Source organism: Culex quinquefasciatus, chromosome 2, assembly GCF_015732765.1.
Source record: "Culex quinquefasciatus strain JHB chromosome 2, VPISU_Cqui_1.0_pri_paternal, whole genome shotgun sequence".
Classification (NCBI taxonomy): Eukaryota; Metazoa; Arthropoda; class Insecta; order Diptera; family Culicidae; genus Culex; species Culex quinquefasciatus.
The window spans coordinates 207,672,063-207,688,029 of record NC_051862.1 but is presented as its reverse complement, the minus strand read 5'-3'; the positions used below and the strand labels follow the sequence as shown (position 1 = coordinate 207,688,029).

General features: G+C 36.3%; 1 protein-coding gene and 2 long non-coding RNA genes across 5 annotated transcripts in view; 2 read left to right on the top strand and 1 right to left on the bottom strand.

The window, feature by feature from the left end:
- Positions 1-15,967, top strand: part of LOC6046544 (protein Shroom) — a 402,522-nt gene that overhangs the window by 102,309 nt on the left and 284,246 nt on the right. The gene's annotated exons all lie outside the window — the stretch shown is intronic.
- On the bottom strand, positions 1,187-1,498 carry LOC119767619. Its single transcript, XR_005277621.1, has 3 exons — positions 1,408-1,498; positions 1,285-1,351; positions 1,187-1,230 (listed from the first exon to the last, which is right to left on the bottom strand). It is a non-coding gene; the product is annotated as an uncharacterized LOC119767619 (long non-coding RNA).
- Positions 4,320-4,693, top strand: LOC119767618. Its single transcript, XR_005277620.1, has 3 exons — positions 4,320-4,410; positions 4,467-4,533; positions 4,588-4,693. It is a non-coding gene; the product is annotated as an uncharacterized LOC119767618 (long non-coding RNA).

The following is a 15,967-nucleotide window of genomic DNA, read 5'->3' as shown; positions in this document are numbered from 1 at the left end:
TGATACATTTCTGTATAAAAATTTCCAATATTCTAGGTTCGCCATCTTGGCCGCCATCTTGGATTGCACATTCTCTGAGTACTTTGGAGTATTATATGGCTCATAATCGAGTTCAGCGACCCCAGATTAGTTCAATTTGACTAGTTGATTGAACTTAAAAATCCTTTTATGGTGTTTTTTCCATTCTGCCGCCATATTAGACGCCATCTTGAATATCTCGCTTCCCTTTGAGACTCAGGAAAATCAACAGGCAAATTTGGATTCTGGAGGGTCGATTTAGTCTAGATCGATCAAAAACTGGCCTGTTACACGATTTGCTTCTAGACACGAGAAATGAGCATCTTTTTTGAATTCGTGCCTTGACCAAAAATTGGCGTGACGGGACAACGCAAACTTGCGTCAGCCGTAACTCTGGATCCTTTTGGCCAATTTTCGATTTCTAATAAGCATTTTAAAGGGTTTTTTGAGTACGAAGAGAATCCAAAATATGATGCAAAACCGATTTCACGAACTATTGCAAATTAAACTATTGTAATTTTTCGTGACGGTACAACGCTTCCATATACCCCTTTTCAAATGTCCTGTATAATTTTATACCTACAGAATCTGCTTCTGTCAATAAGAGGGCTTATAAAAGAGTCATTTTACTATAAAATACCATTTAGATTGATTAAATATCTGCATTCCTTCCATTAATTTGAGCTATTATTTAAAACAGTTGGGAAAATTAAAAATTCCCAGCGTTTATACATTTTACAACATCTGCTCACATATATGTTCAGAATAGGAACTTTGGTGTGGAAATATGTTTTTTGTGTGGTTCAAATAGTGGGAAAACATGGAAAATTATGAGAACCATCCCAAGTTCAACTTGAAAAAAATACTGCTTGGTAAACAAGTGTTAAGAATCGGTCATTTGAAAAACATGATAAATTTGAAATAAATGAGAATTCCTGTGAATTCTCGAAACTACACAGTAATTTTTTTTGTAAGTTTGACAGGTGTAAAACTGGAAGGTTTTAATTACCTCTTTTGTGATGTTATATTACTTCAATTGAGACTGAAAAAGGGACATTACCACGAAGAATTGGCAAATTTACACCATTCCAGATGAAAAATTACACATTTTTTTCTGACATAAAAGATGTGAGTGCTTCCTATCGACCGGATCACAAATTATAGGTTAGGTATCCAACGTTTCAACCCTCTATGGGGTCTTCTTCAGGGAATCTAAAATTTATTTTTGTTAGCCCATGACTAAATAATAGCTGTTAAAATACGTACTAAGAAGGATTGTTTCTCGTCCAGTGTAGTTTTAGTCAAAGTGTAAACTGTCGTTAGTGTCGTTTGTCTGTGAATAATTTAGATTAAGTTACTTGTTTATGTACTCAATCATGTGTTACTCACTGTTTCTGATTGGTATTCATCCGGGTAATCTGGATAAAACCAACGGTCAATTTGGACAGTGGAACCCGAGCTTGTTTACGCGGTACTTTTCTTGTTTTACTTTCCCTTTTCGTATAAAGCTCGTATTGGTAACCACCACTTTCTTGGTAGCGACAATTATTGACAGTACCCCCCTACCTATGTGTGAGTGTGTTACAGAGATGTTGTAGTATTGGTGTGTTATCCGTGTTTGTTTTGGCTATTGGTTCTGACTAGGAGTGTACAATATTTTGATATTGTGGAGTAAACCGGCATAAACTATGTTCAAATTTTCTGTGTCCTGTTTTTTGTTAACGGTGTGTGGTGTGTTTCTTATGTGGCACATTTCCAAAAATTTAAGCTTTTTCAGAGAGTTTGTTCTGTCTAATATTGTAGTGTTTTCAATGTCAAATTCGTGTTTTTTAGTGATACAATGGCTCACAAGTGCAGATTTTCCCTGTATCTCTCTCATTTGGCCGTCTTCTTCAATGTATCCCTGTTCCCTCAGTTTTCTCACTTTGTTTTGATATGTTTTGTGATTTGCAGTACGTAAACTTAAGTGTGTTGTTGTCAAACCTACGTATACACCTTCACATTCTTTGCACGATATTTTGTAAATAACATATGACTGTTGTTCTTTCGGTGTGATGGCTTTAGCCATGGGGTACAACTTTTGATTGTTTTTGTGTGTTTTACAGCTAAAGAAATGTGTGTGTAGTCTTTTTGTAGTATTTCCTGAATGTTTTGAGTGAGATTGTTTACATTCGTCAGCGAGAATGTTTTCACCTGCGTTTGGTTCTGGGATTCACTTGTGTCGTTTTGCCTGCTAAGCTGCTTTTCATCGTATCTGTTGATCATTCTTCCGATCAGCTGCTTTGGATAATCGTTCCTCGCCAGCTCTTTGTGAATGATGGTCATAGCTTGTCTTCTGGAGATGTTTGTGGAGAAATCCAGAACGCGTTTGACGAAGTTTGCAGCGACGTTCCTCAAAACGAACCCAGAAGTGCTGGTACTGAAGGCCGACAAAGGAAACCAAACAGTCCTGATGAAGAAAGCTGACTACGAAAGTAGAATGAAAGCTCTGATCGATGATGCGTCAACGTACGAGAAAATTGGAAAAGACCCGACAATGGAATTCCAGAAAAGAACAATCTGTTCGCGAAGAGACTGTTCGACCTAAAGCTCATCGATGAAAGGACAATGGGGAAGCTGAAGAGGAGTAACTCTGTCTGTCCAAAAATCTATGGACAGCCCAAAACACACAAACAAGGACTCCCACTACGCCCCGTGGTGCCATGCATGACGGCTCCGACGTACGAGCTTTCAAAGCTTCTGTGTCGCACACTACAGCAATCCCTGACGAGTAAGTACAACATAAAAAGCTCCTTCGAATTCTGTGCTCACATAAACTCCGTCATATTGCCGAACGATTACATACTAGTATCTCTAGATGTAGTCTCTCTCTTTACGAGCATCCCCAAAAGCCTGATGAAGGAAGCAATCTACAAACGCTGGGACACCATCAACACTGACATTAATCTGTCACTGTTTGACGAAATCGTTACGTTTGTCATTAACTGTAGCTATTTCCAATTCCAAGGAAATTTCTACTCCCAGATCGAAGGAACAGCTATGGGCAATCCGTTTTCACCGGTGATAGCGGATTATGTCACCGAGATCATCCTAGATCAAGTCACCAGCGAGATTGATTTCCAGTCCCTGTCCTCAAAAGTACGTAGATGATCTTGTACTTGCTGTGCCGAAGGATAAGGTAGACGAGGTCGTGGCGATCTTCAACAAACAGAACCCACACATCCAGTTCACGGTGGAAGTCGAGGTAGGAGGACGGTTGCCATTCCTAGACATGGTTCTGGTCAGAGATGAGCATCAACACATCAGAACTGAATGGTACAGGAAACCGATTTCATCGGGTAGGTTCCTGAATTACCATTCTCATCACCCACTACACCACAAAGTGAACGTCGCTGCAAACTTCGTCAAACGCGTTCTGGATTTCTCCACAAACATCTCCAGAAGACAAGCTATGACCATCATTCACAAAGAGCTGGCGAGGAACGATTATCCAAAGCAGCTGATCGGAAGAATGATCAACAGATACGATGAAAAGCAGCTTAGCAGGCAAAACGACACAAGTGAATCCCAGAACCAAACGCAGGTGAAAACATACTTCTCGCTGACGAATGTAAACAATCTCACTCAAAACATTCAGGAAATACTACAAAAAGACTACACACACATTTCTTTAGCTGTAAAACACACAAAAACAATCAAAAAGTTGTACCCCATGGTTAAAGCCATCACACCGAAAGAACAACAGTCATATGTTATTTACAAAATATCGTGCAAAGAATGTGAAGGTGTATACGTAGGTTTGACAACAACACACTTAAGTTTACGTACTGCAAATCACAAAACATATCAAAACAAAGTGAGAAAACTGAGGGAACAGGGATACATTGAAGAAGACGGCCAAATGAGAGAGATACAGGGAAAATCTGCACTTGTGAGCCATTGTATCACTAAAAAAACACGAATTTGACATTGAAAACACTACAATATTAGACAGAACAAACTCTCTGAAAAAGCTTAAATTTTTGGAAATGTGCCACATAAGAAACACACCACACACCGTTAACAAAAAACAGGACACAGAAAATTTGAACATAGTTTATGCCGGTTTACTCCACAATATCAAAATATTGTACACTCCTAGTCAGAACCAATAGCCAAAACAAACACGGATAACACACCAATACTACAACATCTCTGTAACACACTCACACATAGGTAGGGGGGTACTGTCAATAATTGTCGCTACCAAGAAAGTGGTGGTTACCAATACGAGCTTTATACGAAAAGGGAAAGTAAAACAAGAAAAGTACCGCGTAAACAAGCTCGGGTTCCACTGTCCAAATTGACCGTTGGTTTTATCCAGATTACCCGGATGAATACCAATCAGAAACAGTGAGTAACACATGATTGAGTACATAAACAAGTAACTTAATCTAAATTATTCACAGACAAACGACACTAACGACAGTTTACACTTTGACTAAAACTACACTGGACGAGAAACAATCCTTCTTAGTACGTATTTTAACAGCTATTATTTAGTCATGGGCTAACAAAAATAAATTTTAGATTCCCTGAAGAAGACCCCATAGAGGGTTGAAACGTTGGATACGAGAAAATAAGCGTTGTTTCGAATTTTCCCGCCAAGACCGAAAAGCCGAAAACCTAACCTATAAAAGATGTGCTCATTCCCAGATGTAATATTACCTTGTTTTGTACTGTGTGGAGACATTTATATCATTAAGCAAGTTTTCTTCAACAAGGATTTGCTTTGACATATTTAGTTTGGCGTTTGTAATTAATGGTTTTAATAATTTTTATTGATATTATTTCATTTAATATAAAATCATTAAAAATTCAATCACATGACTTATTATGAGACAAAAGAGATAAAAAATAATTTTGAAATGCAAAATTCAACGATGATAAATAACACGTGTTGAAAATCTTAATGAGTTAAAAACCTTAAAAATGAAATTTTCCAGAAAACTCTCCGTGTAAAAAAATCCTGGCAATTTTATCAGTTCTACTTATTGTTCGTTTTCGTAATCATGAATTACACTTTTTCTGAGATCGGATTCACGATTTATTGTAATTTGGGATTAAGTAATTCTTCATAACATCTGCCTATAAGATGTGTTATTGAATTTTTGTAATTAAGAATTACATAAATTCGAACCTTGTAGATTTGTAATTTGTGATTACTTGACCAGAAATTTTTACATTACTATTTTTCTGCCGAATAATTTGTCACACTCGATTTGTGGAATGATTTTGAAAGCTATAATTTTGAAAAAGATTCTATTTTTCAACAAATACACTCACACTACAATTTCAAAAACAATTTTATAATTGTGAATTTGACTTATTCAGCTTTTATTACACCGTTATTTACAAAAAAATATCGAAATGATTTTAAATTTTCCAACTCACGCTTTGAATGGAATTTTTAATTTTGAATTTTAATATTTGATGTTCAGGCCGATGCAAATATTTTTTTTAGTTTTTATCTCTGGGATTTGGCCCGGGTCGAAGGGTACCTTCTTCAAATTAAAAAAAAAAATATATCAATATTGAACAACAAGTCACAGTCTCAACATTTAAATGCAAAAAGTGTTTTAAATGCATTTTACTCTAGTTCAGTTGTTTTGCAACCATGTAAAAAAAATGTAAGATTTGACCTAAACATCGAAAATTTCTAAAGATTCAAACGATTTTTAAATCGACCCAAACATGCTTAAAATAATTCAAAACGCAAGGGAATGCATTTTCAATTGATTGCACTTGAATTTCCATTGACATTTAGAAGTTCTTTGAAAACATATTTTTCTTGCCCCCTTATTTTTCGGGGTGATTTCGAAGGTCCCCAGAAACCAAAATTTTTGAATCTTTTTGATCCAAGGAAAGTACTCTTTTAGTGGTTAACATTGAATAAATTATATATCTTTATGATCTTTTAGCTTTTTCCAAATTTTATGGCTGATTAAAGTGGTAATTAAAATTAAATTATCCTCAAATCAGGATTTACTATTTAAAAGTGTTTAACAAATCTCAAGTGGTTTTATAATGGGAGGAATTTTAATCATATTTAAAATGTTGTGTGTTTTGTTTATTCTTTATTTCAGAGCTTTTCAGCAGTTTTTTTATTCTCCCGATATTTTTTTCACTTTATCAGCATTTGAAATTTAAACTAAATTACAAAATTTGAATGTTGAGCTACCGAAGAAATTTTCACAAAGTTCATGAGTTTAATTATTCAGTAAGGGTTGAATGGAGATCCATGACATCTGATTTTTAATAGTTAAATTGATCAAGTAATCAACTTCGAAGGCCTTCGTCCCCCGAGAGGTCTCACCGACACCCTTAAAAAAGCACCCAACAAATTAATTTGATTATCCATTGGACCATTTGACAACGCCGACGTGCGTGCTCGCTGAAAGCGCCCTGTCACTACAAATTCTTCATCTCAACAATACCAACATGACGGTGGCGGGACACAGTCCACATGTCTCAAGGCCGCTCGCGGGTCCCTAGCCTGGGCGCGGCGAACCTTAATAGCGGTGGTCACTTATCAATCACCTGTATCTAAACAACTGTCGGACCCCCCGAACTTGTCGAGGTCGCCGTATCGCAGCCCTAAATCGCACGCACAGGTTCCCCAAATTTTAAACTCTTTTCATGTTAGTTGCATAATTCGATTTGTTTTGGACCTATAACGCGTCAAGGTGACGGCGACGGAACGGTAGCGTACGAGAAATTCCAATTTGACGATTTTCCCCGCTGCGTTATGGATTTGGAGACCGGGGACTTGATCTAGCCGCCGGATCTAAATCGGCGAGCAAATCGATTGGATCTGATCTCGCGGGGACCGCGTGAATGTGTCCAAGAGTTGCATACAGAGCCCAGCCAGCGTTGCAACGCGAGGGCGCGAGCAAATTCCTATCGATTGAGTAACGTTTGTTTATGAATATATTCACGGCTGCTGTCATGATTCGCCTCACGCGAAGCAATTCGTTGCGGGAACGAAGGGGGTTCGTGTAACTCTTGTGGGTCCGGCTATGCCGTAATGAGATGACCACATCCTCTATTGACCAACGAGCAACTTCTGCGTTCAGTAAAAGGGCCTACCCATGCAGATTAGTCCCTTTGGAGTTCACGAAAAAATAAGTCTGACCCACTTTCAAGCGACGAACCCGCAGCATCGCCCAAAATATTCGCCTTCCCGCCAATTTCGGCTAACTGTACTCTTGTGAAATTCCCCCCACATCGTCGTCGCGTTCCACATTTCCTAGACGACGACTTCAGCAAACCTTAGAACACACATCGACCCTGCTCTGTCTTACTGACTGACTGACTGATGCTGCCCCTAGTTGCTGCTGCAATCCAATTCTACCTCGTCAGACAGACAGACCTACACACACGCGATGTCTGCGAACATACCCCACATCGCCTTATTTGCCTAGTCACCTTGTTTAGTTTGTTTTAAGATGGACTCGGCGGCGGGAACCTCCTTCAGCAGCAGCGCAGACCTAGAATCGCGCACACCGTTACGTGGAGTTTGGGGAAGAGGTACCCTGGGATGGGACACACGTGGATGGATGCATGTACGCGAGTTGGAGGTTTCGAAATCGATCCTCAACTGACGAGCAGACGAACGAACGGTACAATCAATTTCCCAAATGGATGAGATGTTGGGGAGGTGGAGATGATTCTTCGCAGTTGGTTATTGGCAATTCTGCTGGCTAATAAAGTTGTGAGCTTTCGCGATGGTACTTGGGCTGGCAGAATTGGAGCAGCGGAGTTGCCAAATGTAGTCTCAGTTTTAGTGTCAATTTCCGGCTTGAAATAATCTTTTAAAAAGTAAAAATTGTGAATTATCGAAACTGACTTTTCATCAAATTCTAAAATAGCGAATAAATTATTGTATTCCAGAAATCATGAATATAGATTCATAAACCTGTGAATTATTGTGAATTACATGTGATTGATATATATTCATCAAATTAATCTTGAATTAAAATTCACGAATGTATGAATCGATCAATTTAATTCATGTCGCTAAAATTTAAAAAAACTTAATTCATGGAAACATGCAAAATTTTTTTTTATAACTTCATGATGGTTTTTCATAAATTTGTGATTTTTTAAATATATGCAAGATTTTATGATTTTTGCGGTGCGGCCGTGGCTGACTGGTTACGGTGTTCGCTTTGTAAGCGATGGTTTGATTGAAACAACTGATATGTAACTGAACTTTTTCTTTTAAATTGTATTATTTTACCCAAGAGAAATTTTCTACATCCACATAAAACATATTTTCTTCCTATTTTTTTATTTAAAAAAATTTTGTCAATGCATTCCTTGGTAAGGGATTTCAGAAGAAGACATTTTTTATCATAGGTTTTTTTCCGTTCAAGTCTCCATACAATTTTGTGGACTGACAATACAAAATGGGCATGCACATATTCGAAAATCTGTATCTTAAGAAAGAATTTTTTTTATAGATTTGGTGCCTGGGATAAAGTTTTATATGTTCAAATAGAAGTGAAACATGTGGAAAAAAACGTGCATTTAATTTACTTTTGAACAAAAAATATATTTTATAAATATTAGGCTTTTTTATGTGATTTTAAGGACGAAAACCCATATTTTCAGATAAGGTGAATCGTAAAGTGAACACTTATTCAGGCATTTTAAGGCTAATTTTTCCAAATCATGTTTTCTGCAAAGAGCAAGTATTTCAGTTTAAAGCCGTCCCGTATCACCTTATAGCATAAAAATATTTGTTCTCAGTGTCACCTTATTAGCTCTCAATTATCAATTGACGATATCACAGAAACAAATTCTACGTTTTAGAAACTAGCCTGATATTTGGCAAATGGCCAATATAAGTGTTTTTTTTTTTTATATTTTCTCAAATGTCTGGCTTGATTGAAATAAGAAAAAAAATCAAGTTGGAAAATCGAACCAATAGTTTTTTAGATAAAGTTAGTTAAAAAATAAGGGCTAACACTAAACTAATTTTTCACTAATGAGCAATTCTCAACCAAACCCTGAAATGGATTTTACTTACAATTTTTGGTTTGGCTCAAACATTCAATATTAAGCTTTTTTGAAATGTTAGTCATGATTAAAAAAAATCAACATATTGTTTTCGAAATGATCGGAAAATTTCAAGAATGTTTCATATTTTGCTGAGATGTCGACATTAGAAATGTTTGGGTTGAAACCTAAAAAAAAAACAATTTTCCTTTTTTTTATCCCCTGAATCTCAGCAATCAGTTGCCAAATAATCAATGTTTCTTAGACGTAATTGTAGGAAACTTTCTGAACTCTTCGAAGAAAATTTTTTTCAGGAAAGGACAATCATGGACACTTCTTAAGAAAAAAAAAACTGGAATTTTTCAGACAAAATTTAACTTTGAATGGCTATATTTAGAAAACGGCACACGTAATCAAAAGAATTGTTAAATATTTTTAAATTGCGATTTTGATTTTCCATAAAAAATGAAATAAAAAATTAAAAAAACAGGATTCAATTTTTTTTACAAAAATCTTTATTTAAAAAAATATAACTCGTCGACAAATGGTACATACAGTCATCCCACATATTCGGAACACCCACAAATTCGGAACACTTTTATGATAATTTGTCAATAGCATGCCAAAAGTAGCTTTTCTGTCGACCCTACTATTTTTAGAACCTTCAATTGGACATTATCTTGCTATTTCACTAGTAAAAGTAATACTTTTTGAACAAAAAACTTAATTCCAAGACTAAAAATAGTCAAAAATAGACAAAAGTCCAGAGCAGCAAAACACTGCCTCCAAATGGCCTGTTTCATAATTGTGGGATGTTATTGTGCCTCCCACAATTGTGGAACACCTGAATTTAACTGATATTTTCACACAAAAAGTTATCAAACCATGTATAAAACATCACTAACCTTGAGTTTCATTGGTTTCAGTGTGTGAAGTAATTATTTGGTAATACATTTGTACTCCTGGAAAGATTCAAAGTTTGTTTACATTCGTAGGAAAAAATTGTTCCGAATTTGTGGATTTCAAGGGTCAAAGTAATTTTTCAAAAACTTCATATAAAAGTGAAAATTTGCAGATGTTCGATACAGCATTCGAAAGATCGCAAGAAAAGCTTTCAAATGAAGGTAAAAGCGAATCATTAAGTTCAATTATCGATTGGCTATGATTTTTTGAACATTGGCCAATCTGGAAACCGTTCCGAATATGTGGGATGACTGTACTTCTGAATGGCTTAAAATATGTTAATATGTTAAAACTAGAGGTGGGCAAAAAAAGAGCGAGCCGCTCAAAGAGCCGATTCACTGAAAAGAGCGAACGAACCGACGCTCACAAAAAAAGGAACGCGGTTCTTTTTTTAAACTCCAGTCTTTTGAAAGAACCGTTTCAAGATGGCATGATTTTTGTTATCAATATAATTTATTGAATTTCAAAAAAAAAAAAAATGCAGTGTTAAATTGTTTTTGAGAATTGAAAATGCAATTTCAAATATTTCAATGCTTTAAATCCCAAAATTAAATGATTTTCTAAACAAAATGAAAAAAAAACTTTTAATTATACAACTAATTGTGCATTAAATTATCACTAGATTACAAATTTGAGCATTTCAAATTGTATAATTTGAATATTACCAAAAATCTACTGAATAGTTTAGAGATTTTGGAATAAAAATAAATCCTTTTGTCCGACTAAACTTTAATCGTTTTTAGACTTTATCGATTAAATCAGAATGTAGAAAGAGTTCACAGAATATTTTCTCCAAATAAAATATCAGCATTAGTTCAATTCTTACAGAAATATATGCAATTTTAAAAATTAATAGCAATTTTTCCAGCATCCTAGGTTAAAGTTTGGATGCCATTCTCTTACTCGAATGTTTAGGTTGGAGTAGAAATCTTGACATAGAGTCCACCAAGACCTATGGTTTTCAAAGGCATCTTCTGTTTTATTTATTTTTATCAAATAATTTATTAAAGTCCAATATAAAATAACTTTAAAATCGCACGATTCTTTAAAAAAAACTTCGTCATTCAAATTTTGAAAAAGAGCAAAAGAGCCGTTCAAAAGAGCGGCTCTTTTTAATGAGCGAACGAAAATGAGCGGCTCCTAAAAAAAGCGGTTTTGCCCACCTCTAGTTAAAATATATTAAAAAAATCAGAAATAAAAAAAAAATGTGGAATAGAATTTTCGTGAAAAATAATAATTAAAAAAAATCATCAGTTTCTTCCGTGTATTTTTTTCATAACAATCCTCATAAATACTTACAACTTTGCCGAAAACACAAAATCAATCAAAAAAATCCTTGAAAAGTTACAGATTTTTTAATATTTACGTACCATTTTTGTATGAACAGCTGCCAAAATTGTATGGAGATTTGTATGGGTGAACCAATGACACAAAATGGCTTCTTTGGTGATAGGGAAGGCCCCCACAAAGTTAAAGCCAAAAAAAAAAAATTAAAATTTACAAAATCGGCTGATTTCGTAAAGAATTGCTCTAACATAAAACTTTGGGAGAATGCAGGAGTGATTTTCCATCATGTATTTATTTTCAATTGTACCAAATTGCATCTAAAAATATTCAACCTAAGAATGCCAATAGTTTGAAAATAGTTCTTAATTATAACGCAAAATATGCACTTTAAGTCCCTCATCTTCGAAGAAAATTGATCGTCACTCTAAAATGCTCCATATTGAATTCAATTTAACGAATTTCTGCACCAAAATTAATCAGCATGTGCAGGTTGTTGCCTTCTTGAAGCCACTGAAAGAATTTTCGGTCTAAATCAAATGTGTTTCAAATTTTTTATAATTTTGTGGTACAATAATTGATGTCCTAGTTTGCAATCATTGATTTATGACGATTTGCCTAACTTTGCCAGGAATGGGATAATCGTTACTAAAAGGAATTAGCATGTGCAGGGCACTATTCTAAACAACTTGTAGAAGGAATTTTGTCAAAATATTGATAGCGACGCAAAATTTATATCTTTGAAAGAAAAATCATGTCAAAGTCTTCCCGGGCAGACGGTAATAACAAAATTCATGCCATTTCAATAACAAATACTGTTAAAATAACAGAAAGTGTTATGGAATCTTCTTCAAAAATCCATTTTTGCATAAGGGTTCGATAACAGTTTATGTTATCATAACAAAATTTGTTATTGGTCTGATATTGGTTGAAAGCCAACACAACTTTGGAATAACACTTTTTGTTATGAAGCATAAGCATAAGCATAAGCATAAGCATAGGTGCCCACCCGCAGTTGCTACTCCGTTATTGACCAGGACCTCCAGAAGTTACATCCACGAGCCGTGGAAGATAAGTGGGAGCTATCTTTCCTCGCTTCGCAACTTCTCAAAGGCCCCTATCATGCTGATCAATACCGGCGCCGGCCACGACCAGTGGTAGGGTCACGGGGAAGTGGATGGGAATGTTAGTCCGATACTTGAGTGATAGAGACCGCCCAATCGACTGCATCTCCGACAAAGTATCACATGAGTTTTGAGGGGGTAGATGGGTATGAGGTCAGGATTCACGAGTGGCAGTGATGTGACCATGAGCATTTTGTTTATCGGTTGAAAATTTTAAATCTTAGGCAGCCGGCTGCGGAAAGATAGGTAATTGATCATTTAAAAAGTTTTTTTTTTATCGAACGCGTGCCAGCCGAGCAGTAGTGCTATGGGCTGGACTTATCAGTATATTTTTTACAATTTAGATAACGCGAGCAAATTTCAAAAATAGTAAATAAATGACGCTTTACTCTTCATAAAATCGATCGATGCCAGTTGGAATAAATTTTTACGATCATTTACGATGAAAATTATCGCGAAAAAACAGGACTGCGCGTCCCCTGAAGCACTGCACTTATGATGCCATTATTTAATTATAATAACCACTCGCCCAAGCACACAAACAGCGACATAAAAGAAATGAAAATGAGCATGCAAAAACAAGACAGCGCGTCCGCGTGGTCAGCGCACTAATCACTTTGGAATAACACTTTTTGTTATGGAAGAATAACTCTAACTGTTATTGGGATGATCGGATTAGTTGTTAAAATAACAAAAAATAATAACTAAGATTTGTTCGAAGAATAACTAAAAATGTTATTAGTCTGATATTACAATAACAATCCAATAACAAAAAAATCATAACGGCGAATAACAAATCTTGTTATAAATAACAAAAAAAGTTATTGGCCTAGTATTTTCAAATATCAGAAAATGTTATTCCCAAGTTATTTCCGTCTGCTCGGGTTCAAATGTTAGAAAATGTTTACAGCAAAAAAAAAAAAAAAATGATATAATTCATAACTATAGCTTTGACAAACATTTTACTGATTTCAATCGCATTTATCAATTTAAAACTCCTGGTTTGGGTGAGTTAAACAAACTCTCAAATTTCAATCAAAAATATATCAAACAAACCCCCCATTCGAAATCGAAAGTAAATCGCCCTCAGCCCAATCGAACCGGCTGCTGAAAGTGAAACAGTTTTATTTCCATCAGAAGCGACGGCCGCTTTGCACTCCAGTTTTGTTTGATTTGCAAACAAAAACAAAACAATCGAATAAAAATACGAAAATCGTGCATCGTTTTTTTTTGTGTTCAGTCTGTCCTATTCGTGTACAAGTGCAAAAACGACAATGTAAAACGTTGAAAACAAAAGCAGAAAAAAAAACGTTTGTGAATTGAGGGAAAAATTAGAGGAAGGCAAAACAATGTAAAACAATGCGCCCCAGCGCTAATCGATTATAATTTAATTAATTCAATGAAAGTGCTCTTTTTCGCTCGGCGCTTGTGTGCGTGCAGTCATCAGGCGATTTTCCTCAATGAAAGGGTTCGCACGTTTTTTTTCCTGCACATTCGCCAAAGCGATTTTTATTGATTTCATTAGCCACAAACACTCTAAAGAGGGGGCCCATGGGAGGGAATTGAAGGTCGCGAGATCGAGAGTGATTTGTTTGTCTTTGGCGCTTAATTTTGGGCAACACGACCGAGGAATGTTTAGGCTATAGCTTTTTGCGCACCTTTCAACGGTTTAGGTCGCCCAAACAGTTCACCTCGGAGAAGGTCGGTGGACCAATTAGCGCGCTTCTTAGGACGTGTTGATTCGATAATTTTTCTAGAAGTAATTGAGTTAGTCCTTCTGGTTGTGAGATTCGCATGCAGTTTTTTTGGAATGTGAACGAGAAGCAATTTAATGGTTTTGCTCGGCCCTGATCTTTATGTTTTATGAGTTTGAACTTTTAAAAGATTCGTTGTATTCGTTGACATAAGCTTTTCAAACGGATGTCAAAAGATGACGCACCAACGTCCATAGTAGTTGAGATTGGTAATTCAATTTAATATCTTATTACTGTTAAGAGTCTAAACTTCAAATATTTTTCAAAGCCATACCTAGTTCGATCAACCTGCTATTCCAGCGTTAATATCCATCCCATTACAATCGCGATAAAACCTCTTGAAATTTGTTAATCCACTTGCCTTGATGGCAATATTGATGGTGATGACCACTCTCTTGAGAAAATTATAAAAAATAACCGCGCCGCTTTCTCGCGAGCGGCTCCCGACTTTGATTACTTCACGGTTCTTGACACACGGCAATCCCAGCCGATCGGGAGCCCCGGGAACGAGCTTTGAAGTCAACCGCCGGTTATCATCCAGCAAAGCCTTAAAAAAGATGGAAGAGGTTGGAATTTCGATTCCATTCACATTTTTGTACCACCTTTATGTGAAATTGACCAAATTCCGCTGGATTCTTTGGCAAATTGGCAAACTTTCAGAATATTTAGGTCTCTTGAGTTGGCCTCGATTGAGGGAAGGGAAATTGGCACTAAACCTCTTTCAGTGTGAAATCGAAATGCTATCGAAAGTACCCATCCTAACGATTGGAATTCAACTGCACTATTGCTGCTCAATAAAGCAATATAATGCTGTTCTAATACCATTTTTGAAAATTTGGTGCTTTTATCGTTTGTTTTTTTTTTTAATTAGACATTTGATACTGAAGCATTTTCATGAACTAGAATATGTAACTAAATCAGCACTAGTATTGCATTATATCAATATATAGAGCAGATATAGTGCAAGTTAACTCTCTGTAGCAAACGCCAAAGCAAAGTGTTTCATCTAACCATGATTGATTCTCGATTCGAGCTCAATTAATTTGCCTCGCGGTCATGGATGGGACGGATTAGAGGCCTCAATGCTAGTCATCTTCAGCCAGAAGAAGAACCAGCTTTCCGAGAGCGGCTACAGTCAATATTATTATGCATTTTTCTCCCTGCCATTACGGATTAGTGATGTAAAGCTGCCAGTTTCGCCGGATGCTGGGGCCTCTTCTCGGCGTGAACACATGTTGCGAGGCTGGTGTTTCTGCTACTGGTTTTTTGAATAATTTACATTCAGCTTGTTGGCAGTCGTTCCCTCCGTTTATGATGGTTGATTTTTGCATAAACAAATAAACATCGGCTGAGTAATGGTGGCTTTAATCTATCGCGAGAGTGCGGTTCACGTTCACCAGGAGGGACTTTAATGAAATTCAATCGATATGATTTCTATTGACGACCCTTGGAAATGGCAAATTTATGATCAGCAGCAGCAGAAACGGCAGGGAGTCGCGTTCTTTATTCGAGCAGAATTATGCGCAGATTTTGCAAGTGCGTACACGTAATTTGAATTCACTGCGTGTGAGCAGTCGTTACCATTCTTGTCGCGACAGGTACCGGCCAGATATTAATCAAACAGGACTAATGGAGTTCTGCATGCAACAGATAACGGTGTCATGAACTCCTGTTATGGTCGGTTTGGAGAACAAGTCTTGTCTTATGACTGCATCTCTCGAAAGAAGCTGTTCAACAACTGTCCCAAATTTTCTAGGTTACCTAAGAACACCTTTAATACTT